This window comes from Urocampus carinirostris, chromosome 8, assembly GCF_059441175.1.
Source record: "Urocampus carinirostris isolate Australia breed hairy pipefish chromosome 8, RoL_Ucar_1.0, whole genome shotgun sequence".
In the NCBI taxonomy this organism is placed as follows: domain Eukaryota; kingdom Metazoa; phylum Chordata; class Actinopteri; order Syngnathiformes; family Syngnathidae; genus Urocampus; species Urocampus carinirostris.
Window position 1 is genome coordinate 3,852,039 of NC_142356.1, and position 16,415 is coordinate 3,868,453.

Genomic DNA, 16,415 nt, shown 5'->3' on the forward strand with positions numbered 1-16,415 from the left:
ATTTCTGCCGTAATAGTTCTTCAATAGATTTTTGTATCATAGTATCACTGTAGTTTTATTTATATTTATTTATATATATTTTGAAGTCTTTCCACAGTAGTATATTTGTAGTATTTCTTGAGTATGTCCGTAGTATTTTCATAGTCGTATTTTGTTGTATTCCTTTGGTATTTTGCATTTTTTGGTTTTCTTGTAAAATCTATGTAGTAGCATTATCGTATTATAGTATTACTGTAGTAGTATGTCTGTAGTATTTCCATAGTAGTATTTTGTTGTATTCCTTTGGTATTTTTGTATAATTAATGTAGTTACATTCTTTCTTGTTTCTTGTTTTTCTTGTAATATTTATGTAGTACCATTAGCATTATGTGTATTACTGTAGTAGTATTTTGTAGTATTTCTATAGTACTTTTTTTTCTTCTCAAAATAAAGGTAAAATAATATCTTAAGTCCCTGTTTTCCATTATTACACTTGATGTTTAGTTTTCTACTATTTTTGTAATAGTATTTTTGTTGTAGACACACAAAGTTGGCACCAAAAACGTGTTTTTAATAATTAGAATTTAATTCATTATTATGTATATTGTCATTATAATTTCACTGTTTTGTCTTGTGGGCCGGATGAAAAAGCCCTTAAGGGCCACATGTTTTTTTTTTTTGTTTGTTTTTTTTTGTCCTTGCACTACTGGCAGTTTTCTTATACCTAGCCACTCCTTTGCACATCTGTTTTCCTTTGCACTACCGTACTCCAGTGTTGTTGTTATTGTATAGTGACTTGTTTACCTGAATGCCCCTTTAAACTGTTTTTTTTTTTTTGTTTTTGTTTTTTTGTCCTAGCACTACTGGCAGTTTTCTTATACCTAGCCACTCCTTTGCACATCTGTTCTCCTCTGCACTACCGTACTCCAGTGTTGTTGTTATTGTATAGTGACTTGTTTACCTGACTGCCCATTTTGCACATCTGGTTAGCTGCTCCTCTTGCACTCTTTGCACTACTGTATAATACTATACATCGCTATGATTATTTAGTATATTATTAGTACTTCAATACTCCAACTCAATACAAAATTTTATTTAAATCTGTACATTCAAGGACACTGTGCGGGTCAGATGTATCGACATTTCGTTCTGTATACAGAAGGACAATAAAGTATATGTGAATCTGAATGTGGCCCGCGGGCCGTAGTTTTCCCACCACAGATCTATTCTTTTCCCTTTCATAAGTATGGCAAGTATTTCGCCCGGAGTTTTCTATCTTAGTTGCCACGACAACGGCCATACATGTTCTGGCCGGCTAGCGCTTCTCGCCCTTAGCTAGTTTTTCTTTCACCCACCCGAGTCAAAAGGTCTGCGAGGAGTGCGATATACTCGGGCGGCTAATGATTCGCTAACGCTAACAAACGGACCGGCGGGGTCCGGCGTGTGGGGGGGGCAGTGTGGAGGGGCCCCGGGCGAGTAAATAGGGGCTGCGGGACTGACCTCGGGCTGGATATTCAAGTTCGGTTGTGCAAAAAAAACAAGAAAAAAAATGATGTTGACGATGAAAAAACAGCTTGATTATCTCTATCTCATCTCATTAGCTGCACCGCTTATCCTCAGTAGGGTCGCAGGGTTGCTGGAGCCCATCCCAGCAATCATCGGGCAGTGGGCAGGGGACACCCTGAACTGATTGCCAGCCAATCGCAGGGCACACAGGGACAGACAACTCGCTCATTCACACCTAGGGACAATTTGGACCGGCCAATCCACCTGAAATGCATGTCTTTGGAATGTGGGAGGAAACCGGAGTGCCCGGAGGAAACCCACGCAAGCACGGGGATACCATGCAAACTCCACAAAGGAAGTTCGATCTCATGACCTCAGAACTGTGCCACAAAAGCGCTAACCACTGTTCCGCCGTGCTGCCCCGATGCTCATTAGTCCATATCAAATATATCAAAGTGCCATGCTAATTTCTCATCTCATCTCATTAGCTGCACCGCTTATCCTCAGTAGGGTCGCGGGGTTGCTGGAGCCCATCCCAGCAATCATCGGGCAGTGGACAGGGGACACCCTGAACTGGTTGCCAGCCAATCGCAGGGCACACAGGGACAGACAACTCGCTCGCTCATTCACACCTAGGGACAATTTGGACCAGCCAATCCACCTGAAATGCATGTCTTTGGAATGTGGGAGGAAACCGGAGTGACCGGAGGAAACCCACGCAAGCACGGGGAGAACATACAAACTCCGCACAGGAAGTCTGGTAGCTGGATTTGAACCCACACAGGAGGTTCCCAAGACCTTAGAACTGTGCCTAACACACACGCGCTAACCACTGCGCCGCCGTGCTGCCCAGCTTGATTATATTTGAAATGAAATGCCTTCGACAATACGTGTTTGCATATGCCTCAACCCCTCCCAATATGAAAACGTACGTATATAAACTACAGCATTACTCATGTACCATGGAAAAAAATTTTGCGTGTCGTATACAGTGGTGTTAGAATAGAATAGAATATACCTTTATTGTCATTGGTACAACATGGGTTGAATATATTGTGACAACGAAATTGGACGTGGCACTCCAGTTCCACATTTTACAGTGAGGATAAAGAAAACGAAGATAAGGGAACAAAGAAGATGTTTGTACTGTCCTTGTTGCAGGCTTTGTTTTCCTCTGGAGGGGGGGTGTATGAGGGGGGTGAGGGACAGACAGAGATGGCCGGATCCAACTAGATGTTTGATCTTACTGTACACATGGTCCAGTGTTTTTTTTTTCCCTAATTGCTCAGTCCACGAATTGAATGAATTTGGGAAGTACAGTCCTTAAGCATGCCCGATTAAAGTCGCCGGCGATGATAAAAGCTCCGTCGGGATGTGCGAGCTGCTGTTTATTGACAGCAGCGGGCAGGAGATGTAGCGCTATGCTAACGTTAGCATCCGGTGGAACGTTAGCGTCCAGTGGAACGTAAACAGCAACCACAATGACCACAGTTAGCTCTCTCGGTAGATAGAAGGGTCTACACTGTACTGCTAGAAACTCTATATCGAGTGAGCAGTGTGTGTCAATGATTCGGCTGTTATTGCAGCGCATAGTCCCCCACCCCTGTTTTTACCGGAGTCTCCGTCTCAGTCGTGCCGGTGAAGCGTGCGTCCTGCTAGTTGGACTGACTCCGTGATGACAAAAATGCTGCAATTTTGGACGAAGCTGTTGGTGGCGATCCGCAGCTCAAATTCACTCATACACGCACAGCACAGCACAGCTAAACGCTAGCAAAGAAATGTTAGCGTCACTTAGGTTGGCAATAAATCGTATTGATTCATTGAATTCATGATTTATCATAAAAATACTCTTTAATTTGTTTTTATTAATATACATTTTTATATATTATATTATATGAGGCTGGGCAATAGAGGGAATTAATTTGATCAACATTATTTAAACTTAAAAAAATCTCGATTTTATTATTATTATTATGTTTTCTATGGATTATATTACATTTTATTATATTATGCTACATTATGAAATATCACTCAACTTAAGAGTGGCAATAAACCATGGCCCACGTGCTGAACTCAAGGCTGCAGTGCCTGCACGCCCGCATCAAGCGCCCGCCATGCGGGGCAGTAGAAAAGAGTGCCAACTATCGGTCAGTTCCTCTTTTTATATGGCCAGTTCCATATTTGATGTGTCTGTTATTCAAACTTTTAATCAAAAACTCAGGTTTAGTTGAGTGACCCATAAGGCCACGCTTAGATTAGGCCTGTTAGATATTAAGAGACTTGAGCTGATTCGCTAGATTGCTCTGACTTGTCCTTGCTTGTCGCCTTCCCATCTTTAAGCACCTTGCACGGAATAAACATTTACCAGTTAAAAGGGACAGTGTGTAATATTTAATGCCTCCTAGTGGTACGAAAAAAACCTTTTTTTGAATACTAGGTAAAAAACATGCACTGTCATACCAATGTTAATTTTTATTAAAAAAAACTAATCACAGGTCAGAAAATTTGTATTTTTTACAGTGGATTTCCTACCTAGAGGTCGCCGCTATCTTCGTCCTTCATCTCGCTGCTACGCTGTGCTCTCTGGTACTGGTTTTCATACATATAGGACACAATTTTGACTACAGTTCACAGTCAAAGTGTCAAACTAACTGTAAATCTCTAAATAAACCTTCATATGGAAACCCAATAAACCATGTAGGTTCATTGTTGAGACACTTTATGAAGTAAAGCCAGAGAACATACTTAAACCCAAAACAAATGTTTTACCCAGAAGCTCTAGCAAAGCATTGGGTGAGCGGTAAGAATGGGCGGGACTATACTCTTTTTTTTCCTTTGCCCAGAGTCTTCTGCACTGAAGGTAAATACGTTGGTATCCCTTTTTGCAGTATTTCGCGACATTTTTACAAAAGAACTTTGCTTGCACCTTCTTTTGAAACCATTATTTCGGACAAAAATGAACACTCTCAAGTAACTGCACAAGGGAGACAGGCTCCAGCGTTATTATTTTTTCATAGATTTAATCCAATCATCGAATGTTACACAGTGAAATAAAATGCGCTCAATAATTTACGGTTTTGGCAGTTTTGTTAAATTTGGTTTAAAAAGTGATGGTGTGGCTCTTTAGAATAAAAAATAAGATTCAAATAGTTTTACTTTTATGGCTCTTCGCTGAAAATGTTCCCAATGTAAGGGAACTTATAGTTTGATTATAGCTTGTATGTGCTTTGGTATGATTTTATCCTCAAAAGTTGTCATGATTACCAGTATGCTTCACCTGTGCCAGCTCCTTTGGCGCCAACTGACTCGGTCTCTGATTGGCTCCCTGTCCCTATTTAAACCCACCCCTTTCTGTCACCTGCTGTCAGTCTGTCTGCGAACCTCAGTTTACTCTAGGTAAGCTTTTCGACCCTGACTCACTCCTGTTTTTGCTCCCGTCTGTTTCCCGGCTTCGACCCGTTTTTTGATCTTGACCACGCTCCTTTCTTGGCTTTCGACTCGTTGCTGATCCCGAGCACGTTTTTTTGCTCTCCTGTCCCGGCTACTGACCCCTTTTTCCGTTCCCGATACCACTTCCGCGTTCAGAGCGATCTGCTTCCCGCGACCAGCCATCACCGGATCGTGTGTGCAATCCTTTCCTTTCTTCCCAATAAAACTGAGAAAAAACTTAACGCAAGTGGGTCCTGGCTTTGTTCAGGTCCTGAAAAAAGTACCTTATCAAAGCCAAAGATTATATCCAGGTGCTCTTTGTATTCTTGCAACAATTGTATCCTCTTCGGGCCCGCTAACTATTAATCAAGATGGCCTTCGCTTTGGTGCTGGGAAGTCCGGGAAAGAGCTTGCCTCCCTTTTCCAACTCGCTTGACTTCTCAGTGCGCGTTCTACCTTTTGTGTTACAAAGTTTCACTTTCCTTATTCAGTGTTCATTTTACCTCTGAAAAGTGATTGGTCCCGGGGACTCGCATGCTCAAAAATCTGTGGGTCCCAACAGAGATCTATGGCTCCCCAAAATTTAGTGTTATCGAGGTTGAAATTGTAAATCGACTACAAATATATAATATAAATCTATATATTCATTCAGTTTTAATCATTACAGTTTATTGGTAATACAAATCAGTTATCACTCCAAGATTTTTCAGTTCACAACGATATTGGACATCATACCAAATAATATTGCTGAAATAATTATATTTCTTTGTTCCTTTATCTCTTTATCCTCACTGTAAAATGTGGACCTGGAGTGCCACGTCCAATTTCGTTGTCACAATAGATCCCATGTTGTAACAATGACAATAAAGGTATATTCTATTCTATTAATCAATATTTTCATTCAGTTTTAATCATCACAGTTAATTTGTAATACAAAGCAGTTATCACTTCACATTTTTCGGTTTACAATATTGTACATTACGAGGTCTCGTTTGCCGAGATCGGCGTGCAGACGAAAACTCCAACCGCGAGACCAAAACAACAATGGCGGATCTGCCTGACGAAAAGTTAGGAGTGCGGTAAATCTTTGTTAAAAATAAAAGTAATCGGTAATAATGACAATTTTGTGTCGAAAAAGTTGCGTCCCGGGGACGCACGTTGATTTGAGACAATGCGTCCCCAGCATAAATGATGCGTCTAGGACGCAGGGACGCGGGCAAACCAGAACACTACTTATTGCTTATTTATTAGCGACCAGCATTATGGGCTGCATTTAAACATGTGATTTCTGTCGAAACTGATCAGATTGGTTTCATGGATTCATGTGATCTCGCTTAAACCAATCAGATGTGTTTTCAATAAATGAGTCTCTAGCCATTGGGGGTGTGTGATTTCTCTCCAAGCCGATCTTGGAAGCAGACCTAGGATAAAGCTCAGTAGTGTGTTCCTTCTTTATTCTCATACAAACGATATACCGTAAATTCCAGACTATAGAGCGCACCTGATTATAAGCCGCACCCACCACATTTTAAGAGGAAAACCGATTTTGTACATACACAAGCCGCACCTGTATATAAGCCGCACGCGCCCACGTTTAAACATGTAACACAAACACGAAATTAACCCAAACCCGACTTCAAGTCCCGCGATTGAAACTAAATGGGGGGTTTTTAAGGGTTATTGTTCTATCTTCGTTATTCATTATCCATTATCCGTTACGCTACAAAGCCTAGGACCTCTACTCTCAGTCAAAAGGCCAAGCTAAGGTCCTAGCCCTAAAGCCTTGCTGCGATCATTGCGAATGCACCGTTCCCGGAGGTACTACAATACCGGGCCGATGCGTGGAGTGGACAGAGCAAGCTCTTATTCCATCTCCGGATTGCAAAAATCAAAGTTCATGTCTACTCCGTCCGGTAGCCTAATTAACACATATCGGTATAGATGCATCAAACTAAATGTCCTTCATTAAAGTCCACAGTCCAAAAATCACAGCCGGCAAAATGAACGGAAAATGATACCGGTACTTAAGGTTTGATGCAGACCTGCAGAGTCCGGGTCCCGTTGAAAGTACTCCAAGGAAAATAGTGTATGTTTCCAAAGGTAAGGGTTGGAAAAATATATCAGATGAACACATTTACTCACGCAACTCCTTTTTCTTTAACCAACTTTTTACCCCCTCTTCTTTCTTCGTCTGTCCCTCACCTTTAGCGGTCCCCTCTTAAACTCGGCACCCCGCGTTTGTTCCGCCCCTCATTTTTCGTTCACCCGTGCAAAACATATCAGAATAAGTGTCTCAAATAAATACAAATAAATACATTACAAAAATATACAGTGTCAAATACCGTAAATTCCGGACTATAAGCCGCTACTTTTTTCCCAAACGTTCAACCCTGCGGCTTATTCACTGATGCGGCCAATATATGTAATTTTCTAATGGCCGCCAGCCACGCTCGAGTTCATGGTACATGACGCAGTTTACAAGCTAAACGCAATCGAGCAGTCCGATAAAGAAGGAAACAGAGCTACTGCACGCAAACTTTACCTTGCGAGCGTGTTGCTAGAGTGTTTTTGAATAAGGGAGCGCGGGACGACGTCTTTGTGACAAAGTCTCTTTCCCATACTAAAGGAGGCCAACTTTGATAACGCCAGTTATAGGGAGGAAGATGAGATCGATTTACCGTGGTTTCTACATGTACGGTATGTTTATTTTAACAGACCCGCCAACTGTATCACGAGCGTTTTGCTACCCTTCACAGGTACGGTTTGGAATGAAAGTTATAATATTATTATTAAAGCTTTGAAAACTCTCTCGGTTTACCGTCTTTCTTTGTAAATATGCGTAACCATGTGTAATATGTATTTGCAACTGTATATTTTTGTATTGTATTTATTTTGGACACTTATTCTGATAAGTCTTGCACTGACCAATTAAAAAGAAGGGGCGTAACAGACGCGGGGGATGACGGGAATTGGGGACCGGTAAAGGTGAGTGTTTGTGGACACGGCAAACAATAGTGGATATATATTTTTCCCATCCTTACCTTTGGAAATATACACTTTTTTTCCTTGGATTACTTTTAACGGCTTATAGTTCGGAATTTACGGTATACAAGTTTGTGGGATTGCTTGTTTTTTTGTGTACAGTATGTCAGCCCCTCAAAAAGCATGGCGGCATGATTAACTAGCTGTCGGCAGGCTTCACTCGCCGGCATGTGTCGGCTTCACACTAGCCGGGTGAAAAGTGTCTTGTGTACACACCCCAATAAACACGTCGGGCGCACACATTGTTGAGTGCTATAAACACACACTTCATTTGCACTCTGACAGCTCGCCGCATTTCGCTGATGGCGGAATTGACAGTTCAAGGTGACACCCGGCTACAATCTTGGCGTGGTCGGGCCTTGAGGCGCTTCTGTGACGTGAGGATGTACTTTTTTTTGGTTGTTGTTGTGTTTCTGTGGTCTGGTTTTCAGCAGGTAGGGGGTAGCTGACAGGTGTCCCTTCTTTTTAGCCATGCAATTTATCACACCGCTGGTGGTACAGGATGCTTTTGTCCAAACTGCAGAGGAAAAACTCTTTAACCCTTTGATGTTCCTGTAAAATTTGATTAAAATCCCAATCCAAGTTGTACCCAAGGTACCGTATTTTCCGCACTATAAGGCGCACCGGGTTATAGGGCGCACCCCCCAAAAAATCGTTTTTGGTCCTATATTTTCCATACATAAGGCGCACCGGATTATAAGGCGCTACAATGGGAACGTGGAAAAAACTGTCAAAAAGTTCAGTCCAACTGCATCGTTCCAAATATCATTCGGAAGGTTAAAGTCTCGGGATTCAAGAAATGCCAAACATTTCTTAGTTTCCATTTTATTTTTTGCTGGCAACTGTGTGGACAGCGAAGTACGAATTTGATTGTGCAGGAAAACTGGGTTCTTTCCTGTGCATAGGACAATAAACACTTTAAATTGAATTTAGTTTAAAAATAGACCCATCACAGAAACATCAAGATCGTTCTGAAACAAGATACCGGGAAAATATAAAGCCGCATAGCTCACCTAAGTTCTCTTGCAGCCATCACGTTCAATGATACGTAACCATGGTCTTGTTACAACCGTGAGTGTAGTAAATCCAGGAGAGTAAAATATTTACAAATACAGAATAGTAAAACATGTTTTCTCTATGCCGTAGTGCAACCCAACGTGTGATTCATCTTTTTCGGCCAATTGCAGGCTTTGTTTCGCCCCTTTAGCCTATGCGAGCCTGTAAATGATAAAAAGGCTCCGCCCCCTTTACCTCCGAATGACTTTATCCAATAGTGACTGATGATTGACACATTGGTTAGGAAATGAAACGCCGGTATATAAATCCCAGCATACACCGCGTACTACTTGGCGTTCGGGGGGAAATCTAGTAGGCGGCTGCTTGCCTTAGTTGCAAGACTTTGCGACTTAATATTGATCCATATGTAAGGCGCACTGTATTATAAGGCGCGTGGTCAGCTTTTGAAAAAAAATAAAGGCTTTTAGGTGCGCCTTATAGTGCGGAAAATACGGTAAATTGAATGCTGTTCTTGAACCATTTGGAGAATACGGGCGGTTTTGGTTCTATTTGAAATGAAAGTGGAATAAGAAAGATTGATGCGGTTGAGAGTAAATATTATTATCTCATTAAATAAACAATAGAAAAAACAATATTTTCCAAAAATAATTGTTTATTTTCACGACCTATATAGCATTGTATTTTTATTATTTTCATTCTCTGTAAAATATATAAAAAATACAAAGAATTGGGTTGTATACAGTACAATACAGTACACCATATGGAATAGATAGATAGATAGATAAATACTTTATTCATCCCCATAGGGAAATTCACACTCCAGCAGTCTACCCTGTTGTTTATTAACAGATTAACACGATGCCCTAGGGGTGCTTGTAGCGGAGTGGATGACGTCACGCTAGTCCAAAAGTTCGACATCCCTGCGGCAGATGGAAATCTTTTCTTTGTGAAAATCCAGGGATACACCACCTCGTGTTAGCAAGTCCGCCTCCTCTCCGATTCCCCCCGGCTTTCGTGTCTGTTATGTACCGTACCGTGGATTCATTCAGGCCATATTGTCGGGCTACGCTAGCGTAGCTATTTCCTGCTTTCAACTTGTCCAATAAACTCTTTGTTAATCGTTAACATATTTTAACGCTTTTTCTTCGGTTCACTAGATGCACCAAAAAACTTTTAGACTTAAAAAAATCACCGCGAAAAAAAGGCTAACTGACTGCGAGCTATGGCGAGAAGCGTACAGTACTGTACTGTATACGAGGTAAGCGTGGTCTACTGTAGTGAATGGGCCAATGGGGAGTCGAGTATTCGGCGAGTGCTGGCCAACGAGCTTGCGTTTATGGCCGTATAAACTTATAGAATAGAATAGAATAGAATATACCTTTATTGTCATTGCTACAAATGGGCTAACATATTGTGACAACGAAATTAGGCATGACACTCCAGTTTTACACATTCATAGTGAGGTATGAGCAAGAAGATAAAGGAACAGAGAAGATAATGTTATAAGACAAGGGGGATAAGGCTATAGTTATAATTTACATGGTATTTACACAAGAAATGTCGGCATGTGGGATGTTACATACAGGGTTGTCGTGATAACGTTGGTATCGTAACGGTTGTGCAATATTGCATTTGGTGCAAAGTCATCATAGTGCAAAAATAGTCAGCATATGCATTGGTGCAAACATAGACATCATAGTGCAGAAACAGGAAATGGTCAGACATTGTGCAATTTGAGCATTAAACGTGCATCTCTTTGTGTTTTAAAATCTTTGTAAAATGATGCAGTTACTAATTCCAATTGAATATTTTGTTTTCAAATTTTGTAAAATAATGTAATTTCTAATTTTAATGTAATGTTTTTCATTATTATTATTTTAAAAAAAATTTGTATTGATATTTATTTATTTTTTATTTTTTCCGAACGTCAAAGCGCGAAGTAGCGAGGTCCCACTGTACTCACTTTTGTGACATACTGTACTATTGACAACTATCTACGTCCATTATCCCTTTTACTGTAACTGGGCTGGCGTAATCAAATTTTTAAACACGCAAAAAATTGTATTTAAAAACTGACTTATCGCGTTTTTTTCCCTCCATTAAAAAAATGAATTTAATCCCCGTTTGGTCAAGGTGTGCAGCCACTCCGACGTGGAAAAAAAATGGCTGTCAAAAATAACTCATGACCAATGTTCCTTCTAAGCTGCATGTGTGCGCAATTGCACACTACCCAGAGCTGTTCTGCGCACAAGAAAATCTAGCCAGCTCAAATCAGGGCTCGAAATTGCTAGCTAAGAAACAAATTAAGTCAAAATTACATTGCAAGAAAGTAAAAATACAAGGGTTCCCCTGACGTTCTAAATGCGGTATTTGGAAGTCAAGGTCGAAGTAGAACGAAGTTGAGTAGTCAGTAGACTTTTTCGAGAACCGGCTTCTTCGGCTCGGCTCACTAAAAAGAACCGGCTCTTTCGGGTCGCAAGCGGCTCTTCAGGTTGTTTTTGCTTCTTTAATCCCTACACGACCAAATATTATCTAAAAGTATGCACAAAATGACTTTAGGGGGGGGCAATAGAAAAAAAAAAATACCAAAATGAAAAAGTAGTGAAGAGCTAGGAAAAAAAAGAAACAAAGGAGAGAAAAAGAGAAAAAAAAACGGGAAATTTTCAGAAAAAAAAGCCAGAAAAAAAGAAAAAGAAACAAATAAAAGGAAATAGAGAACAAAAAAGCAAGAAAAAGTAATAGTTGGAAAAAAATAAAAACAATAAGATTTTTTCAAAGGAATTAAAAAAAAAAGGGAAAAAGAAGAAAAAGTTTGTGTTGCATTGAAATAATTCCCAATTATATCAAGTCAATCTTGTTGCCAACATTGAACTTCCACAAAAAAATATAATCAAATACAGTTCTGTATCGTGCAACCGACCAAATAAGCCCCCCAAAAATGTTAGTATTATGCGACAAAAGATACCAGGAAAAAAAAAGAAATGGAAACCTTGTGAAAGAATTGTAAAAACAAATGACGTTTGTAGGCCGTACATGAGTCAATTCATTCAAAAGTGAAAAATAATCTTGCATTGCCGGAAACTCAGCAAAATGTAACTTGACGTTTTGGACATGTTTGATAATGACTTAGTTGCCACACTTGGGATTGCTGTCCCTCACTGTTGTTTCAAGCGTTGCTCACTGACTTTGTGTGAACGCTCAGACCCGTGAGGAAAATGACAGGGAACATTGCTCATGACTATCAATATCGCTCCCCAGATATCATTATTTGACTTCTATTCAATTAATTATGAAGGGAGCACGCTGAGACGCTACTTTAGATCTCATTTCAGGGCCCTAAATTGGTTTGCCAGCATAAAAAACCCATATTGTGTCGGCCCTGCAGCTCTTCGCCTCTCCCGCTCTCTCCTCCTGACGCATAATGGTGTGGAAAGTGGAATTGGATGTGGAAGTTAAATGTATAATTTAGTAGTTGCACATCACAAGCTTTTTTTTTTTTTTTTTTCTCTGACATTGGAGAGGCTTTTATTGGCGCTTGATCACTCTGCCGCTATTTTGTTAAACGGGATGATTTGCTTTTCTTTTTAAATGCGCATTCCTTGCTTCTGTCCTCGGTAACAGTGGGTTTCTCAGCGGGGAGCCCCTTCCCACTCCCGCCCCTCCTCGGCTATTGTTGCGCCGGAAAATTCCGTCGAGATTTGGGGGTGGGAGGCTGATGAGGCGGATGGGAAAACCATAAGGAATAGCCCCTAAAGCTGGAATCTTGCATTGAACTCATTCAATGTCAAAGAGTAAGAGTTGGTTCCAGGCAATTCTTGCCATTTTGACTCTTTTTTTTGAAGGCCTACGGAAAATTTGGTCCTATTTGAGGCATCCGTCCTTATCGGAATATTCTCCTTTCTCATCACGCTGCTTCACTATGCCTACTTGGCCTAAACACTCTCAATCGCTGGATACAGGAATGAAAATTAGGAAGTCGGGGCTCCCTCGATGTGTTGACAAAGATATGGTTAAAGCTATTCCTGCCATCTAAAGGTGATTTTTCATACTGAAATCATTCCCATAGGTTTGATGAGCTGCGAAAAATCCGTTTTTTTTTAAACGTTTTTGCATTTAGGGACAATGCTTTTCAAAGCATAGTTATACATTAAGGCAATGTTTCTGAACCTTTTTTGAGCCGAGGCACCATTTTTTAATCGAAATAATCTTGAGGCACACTCTCTGTTGAAATGTTAAGATATTAATTCATTTTTTAAAAAATTTTAAATCTTAAATGATCATGTCGCCTCAATTAACAATGTAACATTTTTAGCATTATTTGTGGTCACCGTGGATCTGGAGGTAATACTGGTTATTTCTTTTGGTTATTCATATTACAGTCATTTTTGATTTGACTATATTTATAACCTTATAGAGCAGGGGTGTCAAACTCATTTGAACTCGGGGGCCACACGATAGAACAAACATTCTGTCGGGGGCCGGATTAGTAGATTCAAGAGAAAGAAAAAGAGAGAGAGAAAGAAATAAGAGAAAGAGGGAGGGAAAAGGAGAGACGGGGCGGAACAAAGAAAGAGAGCGTGAGAAACAAAATAGATAAAAAGAGAAGTCGTGAAAGAGGGGAAAAGAAAGGGAGAGGAAGAAAGAAATCCAAAAAGAAATAGAAAGACAGAAGAAGAGAAAAGAAAGTGCAAAGGGTAGGAAGAGAGAAAGAGAAAAGAGAGAAAAAGGAAAAAAGGAAGTTAGAGCAAAAGAGGTTAAAAGACACAGAGAGAAAGAGACAAAGAGCAACAAAGGAAGAGAAAAAGAGAGACACAGAGAGTGAAAGAGACAGAGTGGTAGAAAAGGGGTGGAAAAGAAAGAGAGAGAGGGGGAGAGAGCGTGAGAAACAAAAGATAAAAAGTCGTGAGAGAGGGGCAAAAGAAAGGGAGAGGAAGAAATAAATCCAAAGAGAAATAGAAAGACAGAAGGAGAGAAGAGAGAAAAGAAAGTGAGAAGGGTAGAAAGAGAGAAAGAGAAAAGAGAGAAAAGGAAAAAAGAAAGTTCGAGCAAAATAAGTAAAAAGACACAGAGAGAGAAAGAGACAAAGAGCAACAAAGGAAGAGAAAAAGAGAGACACAGAGAGTGAAAGAGACAGAGAGTGGGAGAAAAGGGGTGGAAAAGAGAGAGAGAGTAATAAATACAAGCACAGTGTCTTTGTGAGAGACACCTGGCTTTGGCAACATCAAGTTGACATATTTCAACCTGCAGCTTGTTTTTCTCTTGCGCTTCTCTGAGTGTTGTCTCGCGGGCCGGATTCAATCCCTTAGCGGGCCTGATCTGGCCCGCGGGCCGCCTGTTTGACACCTGTGTTATAGAGGGCTCCGCGCTTTGTGCTAAAAATAGTAACACGGCTACGTGCCGCCATCTTGGAAGTCTGTCGATCACAAGCGGTGATAGCGAGAGGAGCAAATATTTACTCAGTTTGTCTATTTATTTACTCAACTAGCTTCGTTTGTGTACGGATTTTGTCCATCAACACTATGGAAAACTACGTGGAGAGTTTAGACAAGCAAGCACGGTGGAAAATTGGATCCCTACAAAATTAAAAACTAGGACTGGAAGTCTGATCCCGATTTGTTGCCGTGTGTGACTTACATCGAACTTGTTAACTATCTTGTTTTCCACCCAAGTCCCTTTTGTGAACTGAAGGATTTTCAAAATTACAAAAGTATGGAAGCCTACGACAGATTTGTGTCTGGTTGGGTTCGGGATGTGTCTGTGCACACAAGCGAAGGTGATGAAAACAAGATTGTGAAAGGGAAAGTGCTACATTCTCAGAGTTTGTCTCAGCCAAGTTTACAACCATGGATCATTGTTGTTAAGAATATTTTTTCCGAAATGTTACTCAAGAAGCAACACCTACAGTATTTAACCTAGCCATACTTGAATGGTGTCGACAGATGTACATGAAGTACACATGTCCCATAACCTTTTTAAAATTGATTTCTACATCATAAATAATTCAATTTACCTGTCAGAAAGTGGTCAGAACAAACACGAACACAGTCAAGCTTTGGCAAATTCGACCGGTTGATAGCTGCCAGCCACATTCGTCTTCGCCGTTCACTTTTCTCCTGAGCTTCAATCCCCTGATCGTAAACACACTTCGGAAGTCTAAAGAAGCCCTTCCCACCCTTTTCCCCTCGGCTACAACAGCCAACAATAACGCACGTATTCGGCATTACAATGTAGAATCTAACTGGTTCGCTGAACAATAACAATGAAGTGAAAAGCTTTGTGGACTTCCAAAATGGCCGCCAGCAATGCATTGTGGGTAATCTTAGGACCTCGAAGCACTCTATAGGTTTTACTACGTATTTATTTTCTCATCTCATCTCATCTCATTAGCCGTACCGCTTATCCTCATTAGGGTCGCGGAGGGGCTGGAGCCCATCCCAGCCATCTTCGGGCAGTGGGCAGGGGACACCCTGAACTGGTTGCCAGCCAATCGCAGGGCACACAGGGACAGACAACTCATTCGCTCATTCACACCTAGGGACAATTTGGACCGGCCAATTCACCTGAAATGCATGTCTTTGGAACGTGGGAGGAAACCGGAGTGCCCGGAGGAAACCCACGCAAGCACGGGGAGAACATACAAACTCCGCACAGAAAGTCTGGAGCTGGATTTGAACCCACGACAGGTTCCCATGACATGAACTGTGCCGCACAAGCGCTAACCACTGCCCCGCCGTGCTGCCCGTATTTATTTTCTTTTTCTAAAAAAAAATCTTAAAAATAATACTTAAAATGAGCAAAAAGATCTGCCAGTACAATTACTTTTCATCTTACTACAGTAACTATTTCTGCTTTTTTTTTAAAAAAACAAGAAATTATCAATCCAAATGAGTGCAATTAAAAGCAATATTTTTACACTGATTAATTGTATTGTTCAGATTCAGATATACTTTATTGTCCTTCTTGTACACATGTATACAGAACGAAATGTCGATACATCTGACACGCACAGTTTCCTCGAATGTACAGATATAAATAAAATGTCGTATTGAGTTGGAGTATTGAAGTACTAATAATATACTAAATAATGATAGCTATGTATAGTATTATACAGTAGTGCAAAGAGTGCAAGAGGAGCAGCTAACCAGATGTGCAAAATGGGCAGTCAGGTCAACAAGTCACTATACAATAACAATAACACTGGAGTGCGATAGTGCAGAGGAGAACAGATGTGCAAAGGAGTGGCTAGGTATAAGAGAGCTGCCAGTAGTGCAAAAAAACAAAAACAAAAAAAAAACAAACAGATGTATAGATTAGCAGCTGTGTAGGCTTACAATGTGTGTGATTGACCATTTAACAGTCTAATGGCCAGGGGGACAAAGCTGTTGCAGAACCTGGTGGTCCTGCACTGCACACGGCTGTACCTCTTCCCAGAGGCTAGCAGA

General features: G+C 40.7%; 1 long non-coding RNA gene and 1 pseudogene across 1 annotated transcript in view; one reads left to right on the top strand and one right to left on the bottom strand.

Moving 5' to 3' along the window:
- The window catches only part of LOC148360532 (uncharacterized), a 132,285-nt gene that overhangs the window by 110,957 nt on the left and 4,913 nt on the right, over positions 1–16,415 (top strand). The gene's annotated exons all lie outside the window — the stretch shown is intronic.
- Positions 6,718–6,809, bottom strand: LOC148360533 (U2 spliceosomal RNA; annotated as a pseudogene).